The 26,714-nt window shown below is 33.8% G+C and overlaps 1 long non-coding RNA gene across 1 annotated transcript; it reads left to right on the forward strand.

The window, feature by feature from the left end:
- Positions 1-12,620: 12,620 nt before the first annotated feature.
- On the forward strand, positions 12,621-15,449 carry LOC129805759 (uncharacterized). The gene is made up of 2 exons (XR_008752120.1): positions 12,621-13,001; positions 14,037-15,449. It is a non-coding gene; the product is annotated as an uncharacterized LOC129805759 (long non-coding RNA).
- The last annotated feature ends 11,265 nt before the right edge of the window (positions 15,450-26,714 follow it).

Here is a 26,714-nt window from a genome sequence, read left to right on the forward strand (position 1 = left end):
GTGGTTTTGAAGAAGGGAAAAGAGGTCAAATTCTAACGAGAAAATTCTTCAGGTTCTTCCCTATGGATAATTTAGATTCCAGAAAGCTATACCACTGGATTTTCCAATGTATATTACATCTGTTACCGAAAACGTGAGAAGATTTTCAAGGGTCGAAGGAAAAAAACCGTAATATATTAGGACAGTACTGGATAGACCTTTTTCCTATACATGATATTAAGAAGTTTTTTTTTTTAATGAAAGGAGGCACAAATGTCAATTTCTCTATAAATTCTCTCCTTATTATGCTGCTTTCACGATTTTATCTCGATAAGATGGGTCTGAGAAACCAGGGAAAAAGTTGTTGTAATTCAACGTAATTTTTATACAGACTTGCAAGTGAAACGTGCGTACAGAATTAGCCAATTGAGTTGCAATCACTTTGAATTGAAAATTACGTGAGTAGGACAAAATGAACAACTCAGCTGATTTGCAATGTTTTAAATATAATCAAAATAATTGTCTATAATTTTAGTGAAATGTAGGGTAAAGTGAGGTAATTTGGAACCATTTACAATTTAGGACATTTGAGATTTTCTCTTTGTTTCAGATGAGCAAAGAGAAAATAAGGACCGCGAAATAGAAGAAAAAGACGATTCAGAACAGGAACAGCATTTTTTCCTTTTGAATGTCTAAAATAATGAGAAAATCTAAAATGTCCCAATTTGTAAATGGTTCCAAATTACCTCATTTTACCTTATATGAATTTTAGATTAAATTTAACAATATGCTGCCTAGTCAAACCCCCAAAGAAACTAAATTCTGATTTTCAATGTATCCAATCCAAAAGCAATAAATTTTATGAATTAGATTTTATGGTATACAGATTAAAGATATTTATTTTGAAATTTTTATGAACTCTACGAGATTTTAAATAAATTTTCGTCAATTTTTATTACATTTGATCACACTTTTTGACTAAAATCTTGAGAATTAAAAATTGAGAACAGTTACCAGCGTCACTTGCGATAGAAAGTAAGAGACAACACTGAGATTCAAAAGTAAAGATTATCAGTAAGATCAGGAAATGGACAAGAACACATAAAATCTCTTGATTTTCACAATTTTATTCTCTACGCGAGCATGGATGTCCTGTCCTCTTCGATATCACACAAAAACAATTTACATAGTTGAACACAGAATCAAGTACTGATTCGTTATTAATTTATTACAAGTTAGAATACAAGCTTAAAGAACCGGTTCATTACCAGTTCAGAACCGGCTGGAACCGATTCAGTTTTATAGGAAATTCCAAGACCTTTCCAACGAGCCCAACTATGACACCATTTGCTTAATAAGTGCGCTCTCTAGTATCTTTTTAACCTTTGACCTTGAAAAACCGTTATTATAAATTATTCAACGCTATTTTCGTCTAAAGACGAAATGTCCGCCTGGATAATCTCTAAAACATATCCAAAAATTGAAAAAAAAATGCACTTCGCGTTTTCGATCAATTACACAAGCGCATGGTTTTCAGGGGGGAATAAGAGAGGTGGGAAAAACTAAGGGGTATATTAATGGTCCAAGAGTTGACTTATGGAGGGATTCCCCGAAAGTACCAAGTCGTTATCTCTTACCATTTGTCCTCTAAAGCTGGCGATAGCCAGACGAAAAGTTGCTAATCAGTAAATAATGAGACTGATTGGACTTTCATAAATGCTACAAAGCTTTAATGCTGCAATTTCGGTTATTTTTTTTCTTGTTAATTTAAGAAACATATCTTTGTCTTCCAAGTTTAAGTAACAGTTAACAATATGAAAAATAATCCAATATAAACTAATATAAACGATAGCGATCTTCCACTTACTGAGCATATTTATTTATCTTTTTCTGCGATATTTTATCTTCAAAGACATAGAATTTTAAAAGTTTTGATTTGTCGCATTTTACCCCGTATTCCTAAATCATTTTTCTTAGTTGATTACACTTACATTTCACTAGATACAGTAAATAAATTTCAACATTTTGACAAAAGTGTCAATAGGGGTTCCCTGTCGAAGAGGTGTTCATTCGACCATAAGCAAAATGATAATTGTTGAATAAAAAGTTCAATTATGTAATATTATTTTTTGCTTAGTTGAAAAATTTAATGCTTATTTTTTACTTTCAACAAATAATGAAAAAATTTTTCATATTTGTGTTTTTTTTTAAATTACTTGAACAAAGTTTAATTCTAAACAGACCAAAGAGAAACAGACATTTTTTTAAACTTTTTTTTTTAAGTATTTTCTATGTATTATGAATGCATTTAAAATCTGCAGTTTATTTTCTTTCCCCTGTATTTATGTTTAGTTTGTGCTGAAGCCACCCTCTTGGGAACGTGACAAAATAAATACACGTTTTCCTGGGGAGTCAATGGCGATATGACGAGAACGATAGGGATGATCATCAGAACCATGTGGATTAATGCTGTTATCAAGGGTTAAAACTTTTTCTCCCCGCAGGGGATGATGGCACAGTCACATGGGTATTCCAATCTCTCCTGGACCATGAATAGACCGCAATGGAAAAGTATAACAAAGTATCCAAAAACTCGAAGGATGAACTCAAATAAACTTTCGTGGCGAGGTTGAGTTTGTTTAGGGAATTCAGTCCTCTGGTCTCTGTCATTACCATCAATACAAATCTCCAAGTTCTTTCTGGATATTTTTTCCCTTCTTTCACGTATCCCCTAATGGCGACGGATATTGAATCAAGCGAGTGAAGTATTGCTAACAAGAGTCAACGTTATTCTCAATGTGGGAGAAAGTTTTCTATTTTTTTGCAGATATCTTCCTGAACAAATAAATCTACCAGTAAGCTATATTTTCCAATATCAAAATGATATGAAGATCTGGGTATGAAGGGTTGAAAAAAAATGTCATTTGCACTTAACATATTTCAATCAATTCTAATTTATTATAAACCCCTATTGCAATATTCAAAATGTCTGTCATACAATTACAAATGTTGTAAAGTTACAATTAAGATATCATTATACTAATGGTTTACATGTTAATGTTTAATTTGAATTATATTGATGGTGTAATTAAAATTGTCAGATAATTGAGTTAGGGATAGATAGCACAAGGTGAGCTGGTAAAAAAATATATTTTGGTATTAATAAATTAATTTTGTTCGAGCTGGATAAAAGGGCTATAAATAAAATTCACCGGCTTTGGGTTATACATAATATTGGAAACCTGCCCTACTACCCATAGGGATCATGTATTGATTGAATATAGGGAATTTTAAATTTAATTTAATAAAAATGCGTTGGAATTATACGGTTTTAGTTTTATTACAAATTTTGTGAACATATGTAAACAATAGCAATTAAGCGGTTTCGTCGACCTACGAACTGATAAATGGATTAAACCCATCCAAACAAACAATTTAGAACTACATCTTCTTTTAAATCACCATGGTCGCGGGCCCATGACATCAAGGTTAACAGCCCACGCCTGTCGATCCTCCATTACTTCAGAAAGATGTTCAGATACGATCCCAAGGCGCTGCAAGGCAAGATTCTGAATTTTATTCAGCCACCTTTTCCTAGGTCTGCCTCGAGCTCTACGTCTCCTTAAATCTTTAAAAATAGGTTTTGATAAATATTAAACTTTAGTTTTATCAGATAAAGAGCTTTTTCTTAAATGTAATTTAAATTGTTTTCTTTTTAATTTCTTTTAGACATTCTTTGATGTCTATCAATATGAACCGAATTATGTCATAAAAATAAGTCGTGAAAAAGTGAAAAGACGATTTTTCAAATATATAGCTTAATAGCAGAAGTGGCCTAATTTTTTTATTTGTTTGAAAGCTTGTGACACGGCTAGAGGTGAAACGGTAAGAGATATCGTCTTCCGGTCTTCCACGACCCTCCCATAAGTCAACATTTTCTAGGTCTTTTTTTTTCTCCCCGAAAACATGTTTTTTCGGTATATTTAGAAAATGACTTCTACGATTTCTTTCATTTTCGAATATGTTTTAGAGGTAGTCAAGATGGATATTTTGTCCTTAGACACCTATATTCGAAAACCATTTCGATATAGAATTTTCGAAGATCAACCACTTTGGAGGGCTTATTTTTCAACGAATTTGCTTAAATTTGGATTTTTTGAAAGATCATGAAATTTCCAACCCGAATGCATGAGCCACAATCGGTCATGAGTGGATATAGTACCCGTAAATGATTTACGTTTTTTGGATTTACTTTTTTTCGAAAATAGAATATGTGGGAACCGGAGTTCGTCGGGGGATTTGGAGTTATACGGGCTTCAGATCTGAGGCTTAGACATCTGGGTTTAAGCCCTCTAATTTCTTATCAGTCACGATATTTCAGAAAATTGCAGCTTAGGGTAGGATATTAATGACAAATATGTTCCATTAGATTTTGAAAAAATCAATAAAATTGCTTGTTATTTGCATTTTTTTAGGGCACTCAATGGGTCAAGTGGTAGAGCACTAGCTCTATGATGCAAGTGTCCCGGGTTCTAATCCCCTTTAGATCACCAGGAAATTTTCTGGCGTTAAAAGTGTTTGGATTGCATCCAGTGAGCTTCACTACACTTGATTCCACGAGCATGGGACTGACAACTTCATCCCGTACAAGAAAAAATAATAAGGCATGTCTAGAAATCCCCTTGTGGGAAGGCCTTGTTCCTTCATGGAATATTGTGCCAGCATTATTATTATTATTATTATTTGCATTTTTGAGTCATTCAGGAATTGGGCTAAGCCTCCAGTCTGAAGCCGGTATTACTTTAGGAAAACATCAACTCTTGCCAGAGCTTCAGCATTCTCCAAGCCTTCATCAGTGGTCGAGTCTAAAGGCTTGAAGACCGAGCCGAAAGCCCTGGAAAGAGTTTATGTTTTCTTAGAGTAACTTCATATCCCCCAACGAACTCCTATTCCTACATATTCTATTGTCTACGTCGTTTTTTTTCACATTTTTTTCTAGAGCTTGTTACTCATTCTAAAATATTCTAAAACTTACTTTTCTTAAGCAATTTCTTATTTCGGAATAACTTTTTAAAGCGCAGAGTCCACTACAAATTTCGTAAAAAATGCCTTTCTATTTTCAGTAAAGAAAAGAAAACTTTATTTCTTAAAACTGCCCTTTATTGTTCCGACATTCTTTGAAAATTAGGAAAAAAATAACTTTCAGATGAAAAGAAGTAATTGAAATGGGACGTGGATCGCTTCAAATCTGGCATTTCGAATCTGACTGATTTCCGATTTTGTATTATTAGATTTGTGAGGAGGCGTGGCTTATTTTTTATGACAGATTATTTTAAACTTGCTGTGCTGTGATTTACGCATTGATTTATGATTTCCAGATTAAACATTCTTACACTGAAAGAAAACCGAAAAAGTTAAAATAACATTCCGGAAATGTTAACTTTACCCTGCATTATTGATCCGAAATCGGTGTAAATATTACCCTTTTGGAGGTGTATTAGGGGTTAATTTAACCCTTTTTCATGTTAATTTTACCCTTAAAAAGGTGTAAAATTAACATTAAAAAATGTTGATATATTCTTACACCTAAAAAGTATTAAAGTTACGAGGAAAAAAAGTTAATCGCACCCTCTTTTTTTCTCAGTGTAAGATAACTTACTTAAGTGCTTAAGATTAACCAATCTTAAGTCCTTAACAAAGCATAACCTTTATTTTTTCAGATCTTTCGTTTATGAAAAAATACAATTTCAGTTAAAACAATTTCAAATAAGTACAGGACAATTTTGTATTACAAAGAATCTTAAAAACTACATTTATATCCCAAAAGGAAAAAAAATGGAATTCGAAATTTTAAAATGCTTTTGAAAACTTTCACCAGCAAAATCTGTTTAGAAGTTCTCGATTTGCAAGAAATGCACTTTATAAGCCAAAAAACTTTCTCCATCTCGTGTTTTGTTCCAGCAATATTTTTACGCTTTTACGGCTGACGATATCTGTAAGATGCCATGAAAAGTACACGAAAGATGCAAACAACAAATATGTCGTAAGCGGAAATGTGAGAAAAGTTGAATTTTCCTTTTCAGTTGCAATACCCTCCCAGTGACAAAATAATCTTTTACTGGGGATGGGTGGGTTGAGGTGTGGGGTAGAAAGTGAGTTTAGAATGATGGCAAACTTTTGATTTATGTCGATACACCCACGAAGAACCATAAATGCTGCAAATTCTCAGTAGGATGGTAATCATTTCTTTTCAACTGTGTGAAAGTGCATTTGGTGAATACCAGGAAGTTGAAAGCATCCACACTCCTGACACTCCCAGGAATTCCTTCAAAGTGAGCACAGAACTCCGAAAGCCACTGGAGGATTGACGGAAAACTTGAAAGACAGTTTGAATTTTTGAAAATTATCAATTTCAGATTGTATGACAGTGCAGCAAAACCGCACAACTTTGCGGTTGGGACACAATCAATCAAGCACTGTCCAATAATGGTCAGTGGATATTGCATCAATTGCACTCTGTAAGCAATGTCAATCACATTTCTACTTTTGCTTCCCCATTTATCCCCCCACATTTCCCCCTCAATGATCAGACATTGTTACTTTGAATTACATTTCACATTGGGAAATAAGATATGCAATTCCAATACTCTTCGCATTTCATCCCTTCACAGCGGTCGCCCATGCAATCGATAATAATCAGAATGTCAGATTCTTACGAGGAATCCCAAGTGTGAGGATGGATTTCGGTTGAGATGGGGTGTTGCAAAAATTTGTAAGTATTCATTTTCTGTTTCTTTTTGCCTTCTGACACTTGTGCAATATATGAAGACATTGACGAAGTGCTAAAAAGCGGAATTTTTTGAAGACTTAATTCCACCTGAGTTGAGGTTTCGTGTTCATAATTTAATGTAACAATTAAGTTATAGACGTTTCTGCACTAAAAACTTTAGTCTGTTGAAATGCCTTTAAAACCGATTATGTAGTGTTTTTGGCAACTGGTGTTATGAACTTGATGGACAGCTGTCAGATTTTTGGATGCAAATCTTTTAAGAGAGAAAGGTAGATGTTTTAAGCTGTCTACACATTGAACATCACTAATTATATTGAAAAATTGAATATTTCTATAAAATTAAATTATTGAAATTAAATATTCAAATTCAAATATAAATTTCTATTCTCAACTGATTGGTAATGGCTCCGGCACACCTTTTAGATCAGGAAAATTTCATGAAGGTGAAATTCAAATCCCTTTCTTTCTCACATGCTTTGCATATGTCTATCTCATTATCTCGCACTCTTCTTCTTCCTTTAAACATCACACCAAATTTAATTTTGCTCAATCAAATTTGGTATGCGAAAGAATGAGATAGTCATGTGCAAAACATGTTAGAAAGACAGGAATGCGAATTTCGACTTCATGAAATTTTCTTGATCGAAAAGGTGTGCCGGAGCCATGATGGCTTTGGCACACCTTTTAGATCAGGAAAATATCATAAAGTCAAAATTCATATTCTTTTATTTCTTAAAAGTTTTGCATAAGTCTATATTCTACTCTTTAGCACTCTTTTTCTTCTTTCGAACATTGAGTCCCAGAGAATTGGATAGATTTATGGAAATCTTCTGAGAAATAGAAAGACCCGAAATTTGATTTCGAAATTTTAGTAATCTAAAAGGTGTGTCGGTGGCATAAATAGCGACTTTAAACTTGTTACATGTAATTGTTCTTAGTTTTTTAGCTTGTCTTCTCGAAGCGTACCTAATTCTTATGAAACAGATTATCTGTTGGCCTAAGTTTATTGAAGCAGATTTGTTTATTGGTACCTTAGTTGTGGGTGATTTTGATCTTATAGGGTAATCTTGCTCCCTCCTCTTGCTTTTTGTAAGTTTTTCTTTAAATCTAGCACTTAAAGATGACCTTTATCGATCCTATCTATCATATTAGACAGATAAGAACTACCCTTAAGTGCTGAAACTGAAGAATAGTTTGGGTACAGAACGGTTGTATTCATTGTTGGATAATGAGCTGGCGTGATGGATATTCTATAGGGACACTTCCGGTAATCGCCAGTGGAAATTTATTTCACCTCAAGAAGAAAAACAAATTTTCTGTTTTGCCCAGAGCTTTCGGTCCGGATGTGGACCTTCTTCAGTGGTCGACTAGACTATGTTTTTTGATTTCATGAAGTTCGTTATTTTTGGAAAAATAGAGGATCATCACCAGCAGTTATCACTTGGGAAGGTTTTTACTAATAGAAAATTAGTTTTGTTGTTACTTTTCTAATTTTTTTTTTGCAATTGTGGCTTTGATGTGATTTGATTGGGCGTTTTTCTGACTGATTACTACTGGTGATAATACTCTATTTTTCCAAGAATAACGAACTTCAGGAAATCAAAAAAACATAGTCTAGTCGACCACTGAAGAAGGTCCACATCGGGACCGAAAGCTCTGGGCAAAACAGAAAATTTGTTTTTCTTCATGAGCTGAAATAAATTTCCACTAGCGATTACCAGAAGTGTCCCCATAGGGTAGCAGTCATCCTATTTAACATTTTTTTCTGATGCTCCTCATGGTTGTATAATAGGCTTCCTCAAATACAAAACTAAGAGTCCGTCGTAGAAGCCTCTTCTCAAACACGATTAAGAGTACACAGTACACAAGTTTATTTGCTGATTAACGTTTTAGATAAACACATTAAGTCTGGCGTCTGGCATGATCATAGTTCTATAGTAAAGGCTTTTGTAGAAGTTGATATATTTATGATTGCCCCTGCTAGAATGTAACTGTGCAGAGATGCTGAACACACCTACGCCCTAATCCGAGAGACGACTTAAAGTAATGCTCTAAACACACTTATAACGTAAGCCAAGGGATGGCTGAACGTAATCACAATCACAAATGATCAGATTACTTTTCCAGCTCATCCGTCAACCGAGAAACGGTTCATTTATAGTAGAAAACTAATGTGAATTTAGTCAAATTATAATTTTAATTATAATTACATTCAGCCGTCTCTCGGCTTAAGTGTAAATGTGTCTAGGTCATAATTATTATCATAATAATAATTAAACTACATTTCCACTAAGCAATTTCTTGGCTTAAGTCGTAAGTCTATCTAGGCCATTAGGGAAACGAGCAGAAGTCTTGTTCTGATTCAGGAAAAGGGAGCACTGAGTGAGTATTTTGATATTCCAGCACACTTTGAGTTTAGGTTCAACTTTATGTAGTAGTACGATCTTGAAAAATTGAAATATACTTTATTGATTGCCTGTCGTTCAATAGCCGTACGCGAACATCTACTGAGACGTTTGATCACGGTTGACGAAAGAATAATAATAATTAATAATAATAATAATGGTGGCACAACGTTCTATAGAGGAACTAGGCCTTGCCACATGGGGAGTTTAGGACATCCATTATTATTTATTTCTTATACAAGGATGGGGTTGTCAGTCCCATGCCCCGTGGAATCAAGTGCAGTGAAGCTCATTGGATGCAATCCAAGCACCTTTAACGCCAGAAAAATTCCTGGAGACCTAAAGAGATTCGAACCCGGGACACTTGCATTATAGAGCGAGTGCTCTACTACTTGACCCATTGAGTGCCCTTGACGAAAGATTCCACAAGTCGAAATTGTAGTTCCTTATCTAAAATCTTGTTCAACTTATGCTCTAGAAAGATGTTAAGTTTGTTGACTAGGTCATTATGTATCTTGTTTTGCCAACATTCATCTGTAGCCCTAGATTTAGCACAACCTGCCCTATTCAAGAGATCTGAAATGAAGGACTACTGTATTTTGCTGAATTGTCAGCGTAATTTCCTGATTACGTTCAGGAAAATATAATTTTAGAATTTCTTTTTCCAGTGCCACCGTGAAGATGACTCATCAAAAAACCATTCCATGCTTCAGTTCGTTATTCACACGGAACTCTCAATGCAGTACCCTTGGCCTTGTTTCACAAATCAGTTTATCATCATGCTGATCAGTTTGTTGGAGTTGCTGAATTCTTCCATAGTTCCGAAATATTCTATCTTTAACTGATTGGTACACTCACAAGGCTTCCGGATCCCTATTGTGATCCTGATTATACTTCAGCCAATTCTGCCTTTGGCCATACGGCCCTTAATGGTATCTTGTAAAGCCTATCTGATCAAACTTTCTTCACTAGAATGGTGAACTTGATCATACTATAAGAGCTATGATTTTCAGCACGTAAGAGATTCTTGATTCTCAGGTTTTCACTCTACAACATTCCTTACTTGATCCTTTCGAGTGGATCTTTCTACGGATTGAACGAAGTTAATTTCGATAGCGCGTACTTGAGATCTTGTAAGAGTTTCAGAGAGGTGATTCAGCTCGAACTTTAAAATTATTTTAAATACTTACATTTAAAAAAAAACATTTCTTTGATAATTTAATGTAATAATTTAACGTCATTGGTTGAATTTGAAATTACGAAAGAGCTCTCGTTCAAATTCCTTCTGAAAGCGCCTTTTGGCAAAATTATCTCTGCATTTTCCTCTCATTTCTAATGAAAATACATGAGAGCTGTAAATTAACATTTTCACACGATGAGTCTCAGATGAACACTAAAATTTCCATGTCTTGGAATTATCCAGCGTATTCATCGGGTATGTAAAAGTTGTTTAATTAGGTGAAAAGGGCACATGAGATACGGGATAGGGATGAAATATATGTCCTGACACAGGAATGGTTCATTCTACTGTCTGTGTCAGAAAGTGTAGGGATGATCAATGGAATTCCATGTATCGTGTGGAGAAAATTGGTTGCTGGGAAAGAGAAATGGGCAGAAGAAGGGAAGGATGATATGTGTTCCCTGGGATACTTCACGTACCAATTCTCAGTTGCACATGGTTCACCTTCAGTCATTCCACCCACCCAAAAAAGCTCTTCTTTCGTTTTTCGTATAAAATATACTTGGGGGTATATTTATTATTATTTTACCAACGTGCAAACAGCAATTTACAGGGTAAAAAATGGCTCTTTTAAATTGCATTTGTCTGAACACACACATTTCACTCTACACAAGAATAGACAGGGTGGTAAATTCACATTTCACACGATACACCCACCACCCATTGGTCCTCCGACCCGGACTGGATAGTTTCCTCTGTTCTAGGGGCACGGGATGTAGGGATTGCCATCTGCAGAGTGCATCGTTAGAGGGGGCGCAAAGAAGAAAATGCTATTAGTGTTTGTGGTGAGAAAAATGTAAATTTTTTCCATGACAATGTCATGACTTTTCTTTCTTTCTCATTCACACCCCAAAGATTTTTCTGCCATTGCAGCATCCAGTGGATAGAAAGCGTGAAAGGGGAATGTGGCCATTTACAACAGTCAAACACTGCTAAGAAATAATCGGTAAAATAACGGATTTAAACATATTTTACAGTATAATATGACCATTGACAATATAGTACTCTTGATACCTGTCAAGAGACTTTTACTTACTTATATTATTTTATAATCAGTTACATATCAATTACCAGTAAAAGTGTAATAAAAATATAAATTTAATAACAGTTCTTCTTGGCTTTTGATCTTGTAAAAATCCAAGTACCCAGCAATCACAGTTTTCGTTAAATCGTTCAGCAAAAATATGCTGACCAGTCAGGAGTTCTCGAAGAAAAAGTACTAACAAATATATGGAAATGGAACTGCCTCGCGAGTGTCGTTTGAAAGTTAGCAGAATTCAGCTGAAAGTACCTATGTTTTCAGCTGAATTGAAATCGGTTAACATTTGGTGCTCTCTGAGATTAAATCCTGGGCCCCGAGCTGAGGTCATCTAGCTTAAACCTCCCTGATTTCTTGTTCCTCATAATTCAGGAATATGTTCGGGATCGATCTTGAAACGTTCTAAGACAAAGATCTGAATTTTCTTCAGTCATCTTGCTGTAGGTCTTCCCCGAGGTCAGAACCTCTCCACATTAATTTATGGAATTTTACATTTATGCTTTAAATAAAACCTTAAAATATAATAATTAAATATAAAAGTGTTACTAAATGGCTCTAGCGGCTTTTTAGAAAATAAACATCGTTGCTTCTATTCATCTGCAGACTAGGTTACCCTCTAGGGGTATTCTGTAACGGTATGACAATGTCATATGACAAATTTGAAAATATTTATTTGGTAAATTCGAAAAACTTAGGGTCGGAGGAACGTCTGTTCGACAGGGAACCCCTATTGACACTTTTGTCAAAATGTTGAAAATTATTTAATGTATCTAGTAAAATATAAGTAATTATAACGTAATTTAAACTTAAGTTTCAAATTTGAAAAAAAAATCCAAAAAAATACTTTAGCGATAAGGATTTAGATATGTTAAGCCATATTCATATGGTTTAGTCATAGGTTTGAAGCTCGTATAAGGAATCCCTGAATAAGACAGAGTTATGTATTGATCGAACTGCTCGAGAGACGATGCTTTGACACTGCATAAAAAGTTATAAAACTTCGGAAACAAAGAAACTAATAGAGGAAACAGCTCCACATACACACAGAGAAATTTTAGTGGAATGACAACTCCAATTGGTGTTGTCGGACACACCAACCTCAACCCCAATTCGGTGTTCAGAATACACTCAGAAAAGAGCTTATTTGAGGAAAGGTTTAAAATCGACTATAAACAGGGTTAGTCACGGTTTAATTTTAAAAAGGTTTTAAACTGTAAACATGAGTTAACCCTGTTTCAGCAATTTTAACTCCTTTTTTTAGTGAAGGATTTCACTATTAACCTTAACACATCAGTTTAAATCCTGCGCAAGGTTTGAATGGTTTTAAATTTCTATCATGGCGAGATTCTTAATGTATTTAAGGGTTTCTCGTGTAAACTTGTCAAGTGGAATCAGCAAGAGAAAAATGGTGTTTAGTGTTCAGTGTGCCTCAAAGAATGGAGGCATTCGCGTTGACATTTCTGGGATTGGGGCTCAATATGAGCCCCCATAGTGACCACCCAGGGACATATCAGCGACATAGACGAGTAAATTGTGAAAAGTTCTGTGGTAAGTGGTGCTTAATTTTCTTTTCAAGTTTGTAACCAAACGTGCGCGTCAAGAATCAAAGTGCGGAGTTTTCTCTCTTTTTCATGAGATTTTCACTGAATTTAGGGTCAATTTTACCGTAAATGTGTAAATAAATGGTGAGCAATATATTTTCTAAAAAAATCTCGGTGAAATTCTTGAAGATTTTAGTGGAAAAAGCGTGAAAATTCTGTTCACTGAGGATTATCCGCACGCCTAAATTTTAAACCCTGTCAAGATTAGGATTTTATCCCTGTTTTAACCTTGAGTTAACCGTGTTTTAATCTCTCAAGGGTTGATTTTCATCCTTGCCACGGTTAGTATTGGTGCAATGTGTGCGCGTCTAAAGCCATTGTGCGGCGTTTCCTCAAGTTTTCACAGAATTTATCCCAATTTTCCACCATCAATGCCTAAATAAACAGTGAGAAATTAATTTTCATAAAAAATATCGGTGAAATTCTTGAAGGTGTTAGTGGAAAAAGCGTGAAAATGCTGTTCACTGAGGATTTTCCGTACGCCTAAATTTTAAACCGTGTCAAGATTAGGATTTTACCCCTGTTTTAACCTTGAGTTAACCTTAAGTGTTTTAATCTCTCAAGGGTTGATTTTTATCCTTGCCACGGTTAGTATTGGTGCAAAGTATGCGCATCCAAAGTTAAAGTGCGGCGTTTTCTGTATTTTTAACGGGATTTTCACGAAATTTTAAAAATTATTATTTTCTTATCTTTATCTTTATTTTCTAAAAAAATCGATAAAATTTCTCGTGATTTTAGTGAAAAAACTGTGAAATGCTGTTCACCACAAAATATTCTAAAGACTTTTGAATTTTAAACTGTGTCAAGATTACGTTTTAACTTCTTTTTTTTAATCTCGAGTTAACCGTTTTATACGTTTTCTATTTTCCACGGGATTTAGTCTCATTTATTGCTAATGAATAAACAACTATCTATCTATCTACATGTCTAAACGGTTAAGATAAATTTTGTAATTTTAGTTTATGTTACAATTTTTTCTTAGATGTCGGAACTCCAGATTTGCAGAAGTTCGAACGAGAGGATCATACTGAAATCACATGGAAATTCTACCTAAAATTTCAAGAGGAGAGAGCAGAAGCACGCCAGGGAGCAGTGGAAAGTGCAAAATAAAATAATTGCCACCGTCCTGCTTACACATCCTTTGAAGTGGTGCAGGCTGAAGCAGGATTGATTAATTTCAGGAATTACGTAGGTTTCAGAAACCAAAAAATATGCCCTCTTTATTTTTTTTAAATATAATAAAGAATATTTCTTCAAATCCAACTCTGAAACATAAAAGTACAACATTAGAACAATATTTTCTAAAATTTTCATTTACAAATTTTAAGAGGCTGATCTTTTAAAATGATTTTCGGAGACATAACTCACATAATTGTTCTCTGAAATCAGAAAACTAAATATTTGCTATTAGCAGTTGATTAAAAGTTATATTTCAACGAAAGTTTAAAAACATGAAATTTGTTTTCAATAGCATTTTTTACAAGAAAAAATGGCGTATTTTACCCTACATTTCGCCGTGCAAAGGAAAAAAAAACAAATCCTTGTTTAAGTTTTAAACAATCAACTCTAGAAGTATGCAAATTTTCGATGAAATTGATGCATTAGTTTTCGAAAAATTTTGCATATAAATCTCACAAATTGAGATTTTAAAAAGAGCTTTTACAGTTGATGCTTCTCAATTGGCTTTAAATAAATTTGTAAAGGCTTTATCCTAAAGTTTTTCACTGGCTTGAAGCTTTGAGATGAGAAAATATTCTTCACATGTTGTACTTTGTTATCAAAGAATATGTATATTTTTTTTTAAAGTTGCAATACTACAAAAAATTTCTATTAGGGTGTATACGCCATGCTGGCGTACACACACTAATAGAATTTTTTTTAAAAATGCCTTTTTAAAGCAAATTTCCCATATCCTTGTAGGTAGGAACGTCAGAATTTTTTAAAAAAGGCATTTAAAAAAAAATTCTACTAGTGTGTAGACGCCATAAAGCTGTTAAGGTAATCTAGATATATTTATTTATTTTTCATTGAGATAAGATTAAATATTGAAAAAGAATATATAGGTAAACAAATACTGTCAATTTTTCTTGATGGATTTTCCTAAGTTTTTGCTTAATTATTTTGAAAATAACTTTTCTCATGCTGTTGTAAAATTTACTCCCTAGTTTTTGCCAATATTGTTTAAAAAAGCTTTAAATAACAGATTTTTTTACGATACCTTAAAAAATAATAATATAATAAAGTTTAAAGTAATGAAATAACTAGGAGTTATAAATTCTTATATTTGTGTTAAATTGTAATTATTTAATAGTAAAATAAGGAATTATAATGATATATTGTTAGAGAAAGAAGTACTATTTTATTGTAATAAATTCTAAATGTTTACTTAACCTAATTATAATTTTTTTTATACTCCTACACTGATGTATGTATATGAGAAATTCAAATCTCACTTAAGTAAACTTCTTGGAGATCATTTTTCAATCTTTGTTAGAATTTAAGTCAAATTTACATGTAAAACAATTAAATAAGGCTTAGAAATTCCTTTTATAATATTTTTCTTCACTGAGAAAATAAGAAAATAACGACTAAAGTATAAACTTTTTATACTAGCCGTTACTTTTTATTTCCTTAGTGATGCAAAATATTATAATAAGAATTTCTAGTTTTATTTAATTATTTTCCAAGTAAATTTGATTTTAATCTTAACAAGGGTTAAAAATAGTCATACAGGGGTTGAAAGAGGCGAGATTTGAATAAACTCATGACAAGAGTTGTTTTTCCGCTTGCCAGGGGTTGATGGAAACAAGGATTGAGTGTAACCCGTGTTACGGGTTAAGCCATACTCCTTCCAGGGTTTGACGAAACAGGGTTTAAGGTATAAACATGCCAAGGATTGGTCTCCATTCTTGCCAAGGTTTACTGAGAAAAAGGTTTTAAAATATACCCCTGACAAGGATTATGGTTTACTCTTGCCAGGGTTTGACGAAAACAGGGTTTAAAATATAATCGTGACGGGGATTGGTCTTCATTCCTGCCAAGGTTTACTGACGGCAAGGTAAATCAATATCCATAACAGGATTTGACTTTCTACCTTTTCAGGGTTTGGTTGAAACAGGGTTTAAAAAATACTTGTACGTCAAACCTTGCCACGTTTAGGTTGAAACAGGGTTTGGCATCAGTTTGATAGACAAACCCTGTTTTACATACCCATTTAACCGTGGATTTTTTTGAGTGTACACCAATTGGTACCAAAATAGCAACCAACACCGGTTTTGGGTTTCTGATTACACCAATTTCACACCAATTATTAACACCAAATTTAGCGTTGTTGGAACACCATTGTGGATTTTGTATCACACCATCTTAATAAGATATAGGTGTTACTTTTACACCAATAAAAGTGTGAATTTTCCACCACTTTTTTTTAATATAATGATTTTTTTAAATGCTCCCTTATCGAAATCCATATCCGTATCGACATAAAATAAATAAAACACGAAATTTGTATACTTGTTAAAACTTTTTATTATAAAAAAATTTTAAATCAGAATTTACAACATTAAATATAATATAAAATTAATTTTCTTTCATTTAGGGGGAGGCTTTGATGTTTCGCACATAAAAATGCTGTTCAAGTTCAGAGATTTTTTCTGACTACCATGCAAATCGTATGGATTCTCCAACTATGCCAAAAAAATGTCTTACTTATAAGGTTCACAATCCCACCTCACAAAATCCCAGGAAGTCCTTAGATTTTCATCCAGAGGAAAACGAAAATTTCATGGCGATTTGTCCGATAGATCAGTCAAGTTTCCAAGGTAAAAATCTCGTTCATTTTCAATTTCGTTGATCATGATACTTCCATATTTCCTGAGAGGTTTTCCGAACTGCCCTTTTTAGACTCTTGCCTTATTCGTCATTCGCCCAATTTGGACTGAAATTTTTCAAAAGATATGTCAGTAAAAATGCATTAACACAATTTTGAATAAATAATTGAGATTTTGGAGATTTACTGTACTGAGGGGAAACTTTCTGATAAAAATGATTAATCAAAGGGCACACTCACCAAGAAATCTCTGTGCAATTTCCACTGGAAAACCCAAATTGACACAAAAGAAAAAAACGCTTCTGTCACGGAAATATTATATAAATTATCAGTAAATAAAATACTTTCCGAAAATGCACTAATTAACACAATAAACAATTGAAATAAAGCGCAGAAAATTGCGTAACATAAGTTCCGCACTCTTCACTGACCAATTTGATACTGATGCAACGGGGAGGGAAGAGAACGCAGGAATGATAGTGAAGAACACCGGTTGGCGTTCTGACAGCACCATTATAGAGAATTGATGGTGTTATTATTGCACCATTTTCGATATTCCTGTGGTGGAGTTAACAAAACAAAATTTTAACAAGAGTTAACAAAAACAAAACAAAACAAAAGTTAAAAAAACAAAAAAAAACAAAAAAAAACAAAAAACAAAACAAAACAAAAAAAAAACAAAACAAAACAACACCTCCAAAGCATTTCATACAACACCATTGATTCAAAACTTGGTGTTAATTTGGTGTGAATGGTACTACGTTTGGTGTTCAAGCAACTCCAACACCAAAATCAACCCCAAATTCAACACCGCTTTCTTAAAATCACTTCTCTGTGTGTAGTAGTGCAGCACCAGCTAAGTAAATACACAAGTTAAAAGTGAGATTGTGAGTTTCCTTTTACCAAAAGAATCGAGCCTTAAAACTTTTTATAAAATTTATTATTTATTTTATTTATTGTGCTTACACTCGACTCCTTTTTAAGTCACGTCTAAAAAAAATCATTCTTCTCACATTCTGTTTCGAATTATTTTCATATTAAAAAATAAATAAATTCATTAGTATAGACTGCCCAGGGGCGTTGCCTTTTAATGGGGATGCTTCTTCTGTGCTCTTTGTAGTAAAATTTGTTGTATCCAGTGGTAGTGCTTGGTCAGATAAACCTGTAGTTATATCATCAGTTCATCATATTTTTACATCCACTGCGTATACTTGTAGTTCATTCACTTAAACTAGGAATATCCGCTGAACCAAAGATCCTCTGTATCGCTAACCTTTCTGTAATAATTTAGCTTCAGTTATGCTAGAAGTAAATCCCATACAGTGACTGTAAGAATTTCCCTCAATTCAATCTTTTTTTAAGAGGTTTACACTCAAGCGTATACTTCGGGAGAGAAAGTCATATGGGAAACATTCTACCATGACTTTGATCAGTAATACGGGGTAAGATGGTCAGGACCGGAACTTCTGTGAAAACACATCCGATCTCATCAACGATCGGCAATACTCCAACCAGTCTGACAAAGGCATCCTACCTGTGACAATAGGTTTTCCACAGTAGCACAGTAACTCAAGACAGAGTAAAAAGTTGGGATGGGGTAATGTGGGACATTTTTTATGGCAAGACTACAGTAACGTTACCGACAGAAAACAGCTAATAAACTCAAAAGTTTTTTCGGCGCGCTAGAAACATATAGGAAACATAGGAAACTTCATGCCCCTGAACGTTACTATAACCTCTTGATTTTACAAGTATACTTGTTTACCAGGGTCTCGATAAAAACCAAAATCCCGTATTCTTCAAAGTGTCATAGCTGCTTCTACGATTGCGTCTGTGCTTGCAGAATCCAAAGGGAAACTTTCTATGCTTTAAGATATTATTCTACACATTATCTTTTGTATTATTCCCTTTTAGGATTTTGCACACTCGAAATTTTGGTTTTTAGGATTTCGGCTGCCACCGGTTTACTACACTAAAATAAAACCTTGAATATCTGCAATTGTTCACGTTTATAAACTTTCCAAAATTTTCGAAAACTTTTTATGTTATTTTTTCCAGTGTACGAATTCAGAAAGTAAATTGTCCCAATTTTTTGCTATCCTTCTTGTGAATTTACGAAACGTGGTGAAATAAATTAAAACCTTCACTGTCGTGTTACACACAATTGTTTCCATCTATAACGTCACCCCCCAAAAACACTGTCCAACCCGTGTCTCGTCGGCCAGAGAAGTTGGGTAGATGGGTAGCTTTTGGGGGAGTTGGAAATAGTTGGATTGTTGCAATATTGTTTCCGCTCGTGTGTCGACGAGACAGATAGTTACAGGGGGTACAACAAAAAAAAAGTTTGGGGGTGAATTGGCAAATATTTCACCACCGCATTTTCCACCCTTCTTGCTTGTGTGCAAAGTTAATCCTCCAGAGGATACTTTTAATCACGGGTTTTGTGTATAGTTGATGATGTGTGAGTGCTGACACGATTCTAATTGGGTATACACATGGGCAAAAGCATCTAATGCAATATTAATATTCTAATTCTGCTGGCCACCGCGAATATCTGCAGTAATTATGCTCCATATGCAAAAAGGTATATTTGCATCAAGGGTACGGGGGATATGGCACCGCAAAACTAATCGGGAGGCTTACTTGTGCAATTTTTACATGCATGCCAGTGTGTACAGAATAGCTAAAAAGGGGTTGAATTACACCATGCTAAATCAACCACATCAAAATTAAATTCCCACACACGCTGTGTACACCCCTCTAAAGTACCCATGTAGTTCTCCTTATTATAAATATCTAAATGGGGTTTTGGGAAAATGTATTTTCTATTTATTTATTATTTAATGGATATTGAAACACGTTGATGGAGATTTTGCTCTAATTGAACCCAACCCTCCCAGTCAAATTAATATTTATCCACTCTTTGAAATACCATCATTTGCACTTTAATCTCCATTTTAGCTTTTGGCCAGACAGTGTTATTCGGTTGAAAACGCAAATTATGACAAATTTATATCTATACGATAATTTATTGCCATATAGCCTAAGCGGTTTATATGGATGCAGTTTAACCCAGATTTGCAGTGAATTATTCACTGAGATAACAGGTCATTGTTGCCTCTTCCATCTGACTCTAGACTCTATATTATTGCGGTTGAAATGCGTTTGGCAGTAGCTGGAACGACCAGTAAAATTTAACGTGGAACAGACTTTCACTGTTCCTTGATCTACATATAATTTTGTAAAGTTTGAAAGGATTATCTACTTGTTATTTTACTCAAAATCAAAGTTTAGATTTGTAAAACTCTCCAATTTGATTCATTTTATTGATTTAGCTCTGAAAAACTATTTTTTTTTTAATTTGTCTTATGAAATTAAATAATTATATATGGAAAATTTGGTGTATACCTTTTAAATAGTACAAGTTAAACAAGGTAAAAATAGTTACCGTAAATGTGTCGCACTCAAAATTCTGAAAGTCTAAAATTCCGTCTAAAATTCCAACTTACTTGAAAGGTCAAAATCATAAATAGATCAAAATACTGGAGAACTTTAATCGCAAAGAGCCAAAATCCCAAAAAGGATAGAATTTCCAAGAATGAAAATCTCGATTTTGAAAATTCGGTCCATTCAGGAATTTCGACCAATTCTTCCCGTTCACAGCTGGAGTTTCACTTTCCAATAGTGTCTCAATAAATAGAGCTCCTTGCACAAAAAGTCGTTTATGTTCGAAAATTCAAACTTACTTTCGAGTTTTCAAACCAAATTTTCGCACAATATAGGGAAATTTTTTTTTAAATATCATATTGATAAATTGTTGAAAGGAGTTTAGAATTATTACAAGGAAAATTATAATGAAGTGTGTCGTATTGCTTTGATTTTCCTTACAACAAAGCAAAAACTGATATATTTTGACACTAGAGAGACACTTTAAAATTCGAACAGGACGTACTTCGCCTACCGGACGAGAGGACAAGTAAAATATAATTTTCTTTGGTTTTTGAAACCTATCTTCGAATTTTTTAAACTGATGAAGCTGTCCATGAAGAGCATGGACTGAACATGACTGAAGAGCAGGAATTTCTACCCATTTGGTATTTTGAAATAGTAGGGTTAGGGCCTTGACAGACTTGAGGATTAGCCGAGAGACGGCTTAGCGTAATTATATTCGAAATAATGGTTGTTAAAACACATTTCCCTTAAGGACTTAAGTCGTCTCTCGGCTTAAATACAAAGTGTGTTAAGGACCTAAGTGTGCCAAATTTCGACCAGCTTTATATTTCGGCCACTTAGAGTGTAATATTTTGCCAAGCAATTAAATGAATTACAATTATGGATTTAATCTTCGTATAGTGAATGAATATAAATATTATGCTTTTAAATATTTATTTATTTTAAGATGTATTAACACAAAAATCGTTAAATTTTAGGAATAATTTGAATTTAAAATGTGCTGTAGAAACTCAGTGTAGAAAGAGTTTTATAAAAAATGTGACAGATCGCTTGTGCTTCTAGCAGTCTTGTAATTTGTGGTGAAGCGCAGAGGGTTTTTTTTTCGATATTTTTCATGGAAATTGATTCACTGGTAAAAATAAAAGGATCAAATGAATCCTTTTGCAAAGGATGGATCAAATTCACATGTTCTATTATGAAAAATGTCCATAGAGTTAAAAATTTGATCCATCCTTTGCAAAATTATCAAATTTGGATCAATTTGATCCTTTTATTTTTACCAGTGTTAGTTTTCATTAAAGATTCTCTCTGTTTAAGTTAATAGTGAATTATTCTTTAAATTTTGGGTAAAATTTCCCAGCTGGATCCTGTAATTTGTGTAAAAAAGTAGATACTTTGTGAGCATCTCAAGGTAAACTCTTCAGGTTTTCAGTACAAATTACACGGAAGATCTTTGGGCTTGTGGATCATATAAACGTATTAAAGTAAATATTTTTAAACTCGTTCCGTTTGATGTTTTGAAATTTTCTATCAGTTGCTTCACAAAAGGTGGTCACAAACAAGGTGGCCGGTATTACACTCAAAGTGGCCGAAATACTACCCAAAGCAATGTCTATATTTTTTATTAATTTTTTAATATTTTTACAACTGATTTAAAGAGAACAGAAATGATAAACTAGTTTTCAGGGTTTCATATCACCCTCTGAAAAGGAAGTAACAAGAAATTTCAATATGTATTAAAATTATTGCATTTCGAACATAGGATTTCGGTGCTTATTTTCAACTATGCCGAAATTTGGCACATTTACCCATCTCATGGAAAATTTTAACCTTTCGGGATTTTGGGTTTTGAAATTCAATTGCTACCAAGAATGATTGAAAAACTCTGAAAATTATTAAAAAAGAACTTCATCTATCTTGAATCACCTCACCCTTACCTTACAAAATTTTAGAACATTACACGATTTTTTTTCAAGTTACCAAAAATGTCTTTTCCTAATTCATTTTCATTTTTAAAATTAATTTCATGCGTAATGAAACATTTAATAATTTTAAATTTAATGGTTTTTAATATTAAACTTTGAATTGTACCTTGAACCTGAATTGAATTTATCCTTTACCGTTTTCTTGATGAATAGGAAAGTCTACATTTTAGATAGAGATTCAGTTTCAATTGAAAAGACTTAAATCAAAAAATCCCTGAATTATGTCGATCGTATATCGACGATATTTTGGTCAGATTGATTTTTGTTTCATTTTCATTTTAGATATGTTTTAGTCTATAAATATAAATTGCTCTTTAAAAATTACAGGAGACCAACTCAATTACTTGCGATTTTGAGATTTTGAAGTGCTTACAAAAATAATATAATAAATTTTCAGATAAGATGACTAAATTATTTTGTTATAAATATTTCTCAAAACCTTTCTTCTTAAATTAAATTTAAAAAATTAAATTTATTTATTGTTGTTATTCTTGTGAAACATGAGCCTATACGAATTGTTTCCCTGGCGTTTTTATTTCAAAAGTGTTTATAATGTCCATTTGAAATCTAATATAGGATTGCATTAGATTATTAAAAGGATACTTTTGAAAGACTTACGAAAAAATGTATTTTTATTTTTAGAATTTTTTAAAAATTGCATAGAAATCTTTGCAGCATCAAATGCATTGAAAGTCAGCTTGCTATCCCCTCGGGTAAAGTTAGAGTATGCACTAAACTTGTATATTTAAGTTATAGTTGCACTGATCAAATGTTTTCTCTCAAAACGAAGTACATCAGAAAGATCTAAGATCCCTCCAACTCTGTGGTTACAAATGAAATTATGTTAATTTTCCACTATGAGAAAATATTTATTTAAATTGTGTTTTGGCATACGGGATATGTTTGTGCTGGATATTTTGGAATAGTTCCCAAACTCCCCAAAAATGTTCAACCCTTGGTGTAGTGTTTTTGAGGGGCGGCGAAATTGGCGAAAAGCGGGATATAATTTGCATAGATAAGTGACTGGAGTTTGTATGGTTATTTTAGTTATTGTTTATGCACTTTGGAGAGTTGATATTTCGCAATGTTGGCGTTGTTTCAGAACTATGGAGCCAGAAATGTTGCTCATTTTTTTTTCTGGTTCGTGCGGCATTGCACACACCTTGTGTTATGTATCCAAATTTTAGCGCAAAGCATAAGCATATTTTTGCACCTTCAACCCCCAACCCCTCAACCCGGAGTTCTAGGGGAAAATTTCCGCCACATATGAGAATTTCGTGGTATTCATAATTCAGATGAAGCATTTCGATGCCAGTCGGCTAAAGCGCGATATATATTGTGGGTGTGCTCGGTCAGGCAGCCAAATGGTACCGAGAGTTCGGGATTCAGCAGAGGAAGTCAGCGAGTTGTGACCACGTGGAGGAGAGTATATGAGTGCATGTTTAACAATTTTGTGGGTATGTTTCATCCATAAACCATTCCAGTCTTCTCCTGGATCTAACGAAATGCTTTCGCGCTCTATCATAGTTCCAACTTCACAATAACGAATGTGCTCCCATGTCTCTCAGTTTCCAAGCATCCCCCGGATGATGTTTTATCATCCACCATGGGTGGAATTTTGCACTGAATATCTCTCATATCTCACTCACACGAAAACCACGTACTTCCCACCCATCTCATTTCCCGCATCCAAAAACCGGTGAGGGATATAGCTTTTCAGTGGGGTACAGGGAGGGATGAAGAAAATTTCATGTATAATTCTCCAGGCATGTGCGTCTGTGTGAGTGTATAATAATTTATTTTCACTGACAGACATTGACTTTGATTAAATTACAAAGCGATATGCCAGGGAATGAGAATGGAGAATTTATATAGGAAATTCTTGGGGAGCCTCTGCCGGAGAGCTTTTCTCCGGAGAAAACACCAAAAATGGGACCATCCAATATCCTCCCCATTACACCCCCAACCTCTTCAATATACTAGAAAATTTCCTATACTGAGAGAGAGAGAGAGAGAATTATTTATGGACATTTATTTTTCGTCACGAAACCGTGTCGAGGTGGAGATAAAAACGGGCAACATTGAGGGATTCACGGGAATTTATCAAGTATATCCACCTACCTCATCAATGTCGGATCAGTTTGACAATTGCAAATTGTTTCCACACGCATTACACACACAAAGTCCAACTGCATCAATCTTCCAAGGGGCTGATAAGCGGTAAAAGAGGTTTGGAAAGTAGTTTTCTTGAAGGTAGGGTTAACACCTTGACAAAACCCCACGCTTTACATATTCAAGCCTCTTACAAGAGACAACTTCCCCAGTTATCAGATAAATCTTTAAGCTTAAATTCTTTATATCAGCTTGATTCGTGTTTTCAAAATAGCTTAAATTTATAAGTAGGATAACTGTACCAAATTTCGCCCAGATTGCAATTTCGGCAAGCTTGCAATTTCGGCCAGCTTGCAATTTCGGCCACTTGCTTTTTTCCTCAAGTTTCCATGAATTTTTACTTTCTGCATACTCGAGAAATTGTATAATAAAATAAGCAAAAAATATTTTTTTCGACGAACAAAATAATGTGAAAAAATTTCGAAACAATTCCGAAAAAGCAAGAGACTACGAGAATTAAGATGGACGAAAAATTACTCAAACTTATATCTAATTGGCATTACTTTTCCATTTATAGACTCTATAAATTCTAGACTAATACGCTAGTTGAAAAATCTGCAGCTGCCTAGTCTCGAACCCGAAATCTCACAGTCATAGAGCCACTACTCTATTCACTGATACTGAGACCCCTACAGCTAGGGTAAAATTAGGTAATTTGGAACCATTTACAATTTGGAATATTTGAGATTTTCTCATTGTTTCAGAAAAGACCGCGAAATAGAAGAAAAAGACGATTAAGAAGGAAAGGGACAGATTTTCTCCTTTTGAATCTCTAGAACAGTGAGAACATCTCAAAATGTCCCAAATTGTAAATGGTTCCAAATTACCTCATTTTACCCTATGTCTATATTTTTAATCATTTTAAAATATTTTAAGAATGATTTTACAGAAAATAAAGACGATATACTATCTACAAGATTTCAGGAACATTTTAGTTGTAAGTAATTTTGAATAACGCAATTATGAGTTTTTAAAAACATATTAGAATATTTTTTTGTACCTCAATTACCACAATTTCAGTATAATGTCCTTATATCTTGTCAAGAATACGAATATTTCAATAAAAAAATTAAACACTTTGGCTTCACCAAAGCTTCTGATTGCTCTGCAAGGGTTTTCCTTACCGTCACTTCTAAGCATATGGTTCATCCTAAAAGGATTTAAGGACTACCACACTATTTTTACATGAATTTACTACTAGAAACATCCTATTATTTCCTATTATTATAACGAGTCGTTTAATTAAACATGCAAAATAAGCCTCACTTTGACAATGAATATCAAAGAAACTAGAATGCTAAATGAGTCTGCACCTTTACCATCCTATTTTTTATACTCTCAATTATATCTTGTATCATTTTGGGAAAATTCTAATTAATAGTTTTCTAGTTAAAAACGATTAAAGATTGTTAGATTCTCAATTAATTTAGGTCATTATGCTCAGTTCATTCACATCTGAATCAGCGATTTCGGTCAGCAAAATAAAGAATTTTCTATTCTACAATGTTGCATTGACTGAGTGTAATGCCTTTCCAAGCGGTCAAGAACTCTGGCTAGATTCAACGGCATTAAATTGCCTATCTTCAGCAGCCAGAAGATGCTCCCGCTGCTTACCACTGCGGCTTTAATTAGCCTTTCTTGAGTGGCAGCTTGGACTTTGAGGATTTGGATTTTGAACTGAGTTCAATTTTTTGGGATCATAAGCATATCCCATGCTTTTCCTGGCTTCGCAAATATTTGAGAGCTTCCCAAACATTTTTCGAGGTTGCATGCATTTTCAGGTGTCCGAATTTTACGCAGATTCAACGATCTCGACGGTCGGCTGACTTAGGGGTCAAACGATAAGAGATAGCGATTAGAAACTTTCTCGGGAACACCCATACGTCGACTTAAGGGCCATTACTACGTCTTTAAATATTAAAATTTTATATACTTTTTTTTTGAAAAGCAATTTCAAAATCGAATAGTTCATAATTTTATGTGACGATACTTTTGAGAAAGCTTTTTAGTACTTTTATAACATTTGGTTATTGAAATTAAGTTTAAAAAAAAGATGATTCGAAAATTGCATACCCCCTGTTAACAATTCGTTAAAATCTGACAAAGTGAGCAAGGATTAGGCTAAAAAATTTCCATGGTGCAGTCTTTCTTGGTTGTGTGCACAATAAAAAATAATGTCATTTCCCGTCAAGATCTGTCCCGCCGATTTGCCGGTGTGACC

The sequence above is a fragment of the Phlebotomus papatasi genome, chromosome 3, assembly GCF_024763615.1.
Source record: "Phlebotomus papatasi isolate M1 chromosome 3, Ppap_2.1, whole genome shotgun sequence".
NCBI lineage: Eukaryota > Metazoa > Arthropoda > Insecta > Diptera > Psychodidae > Phlebotomus > Phlebotomus papatasi.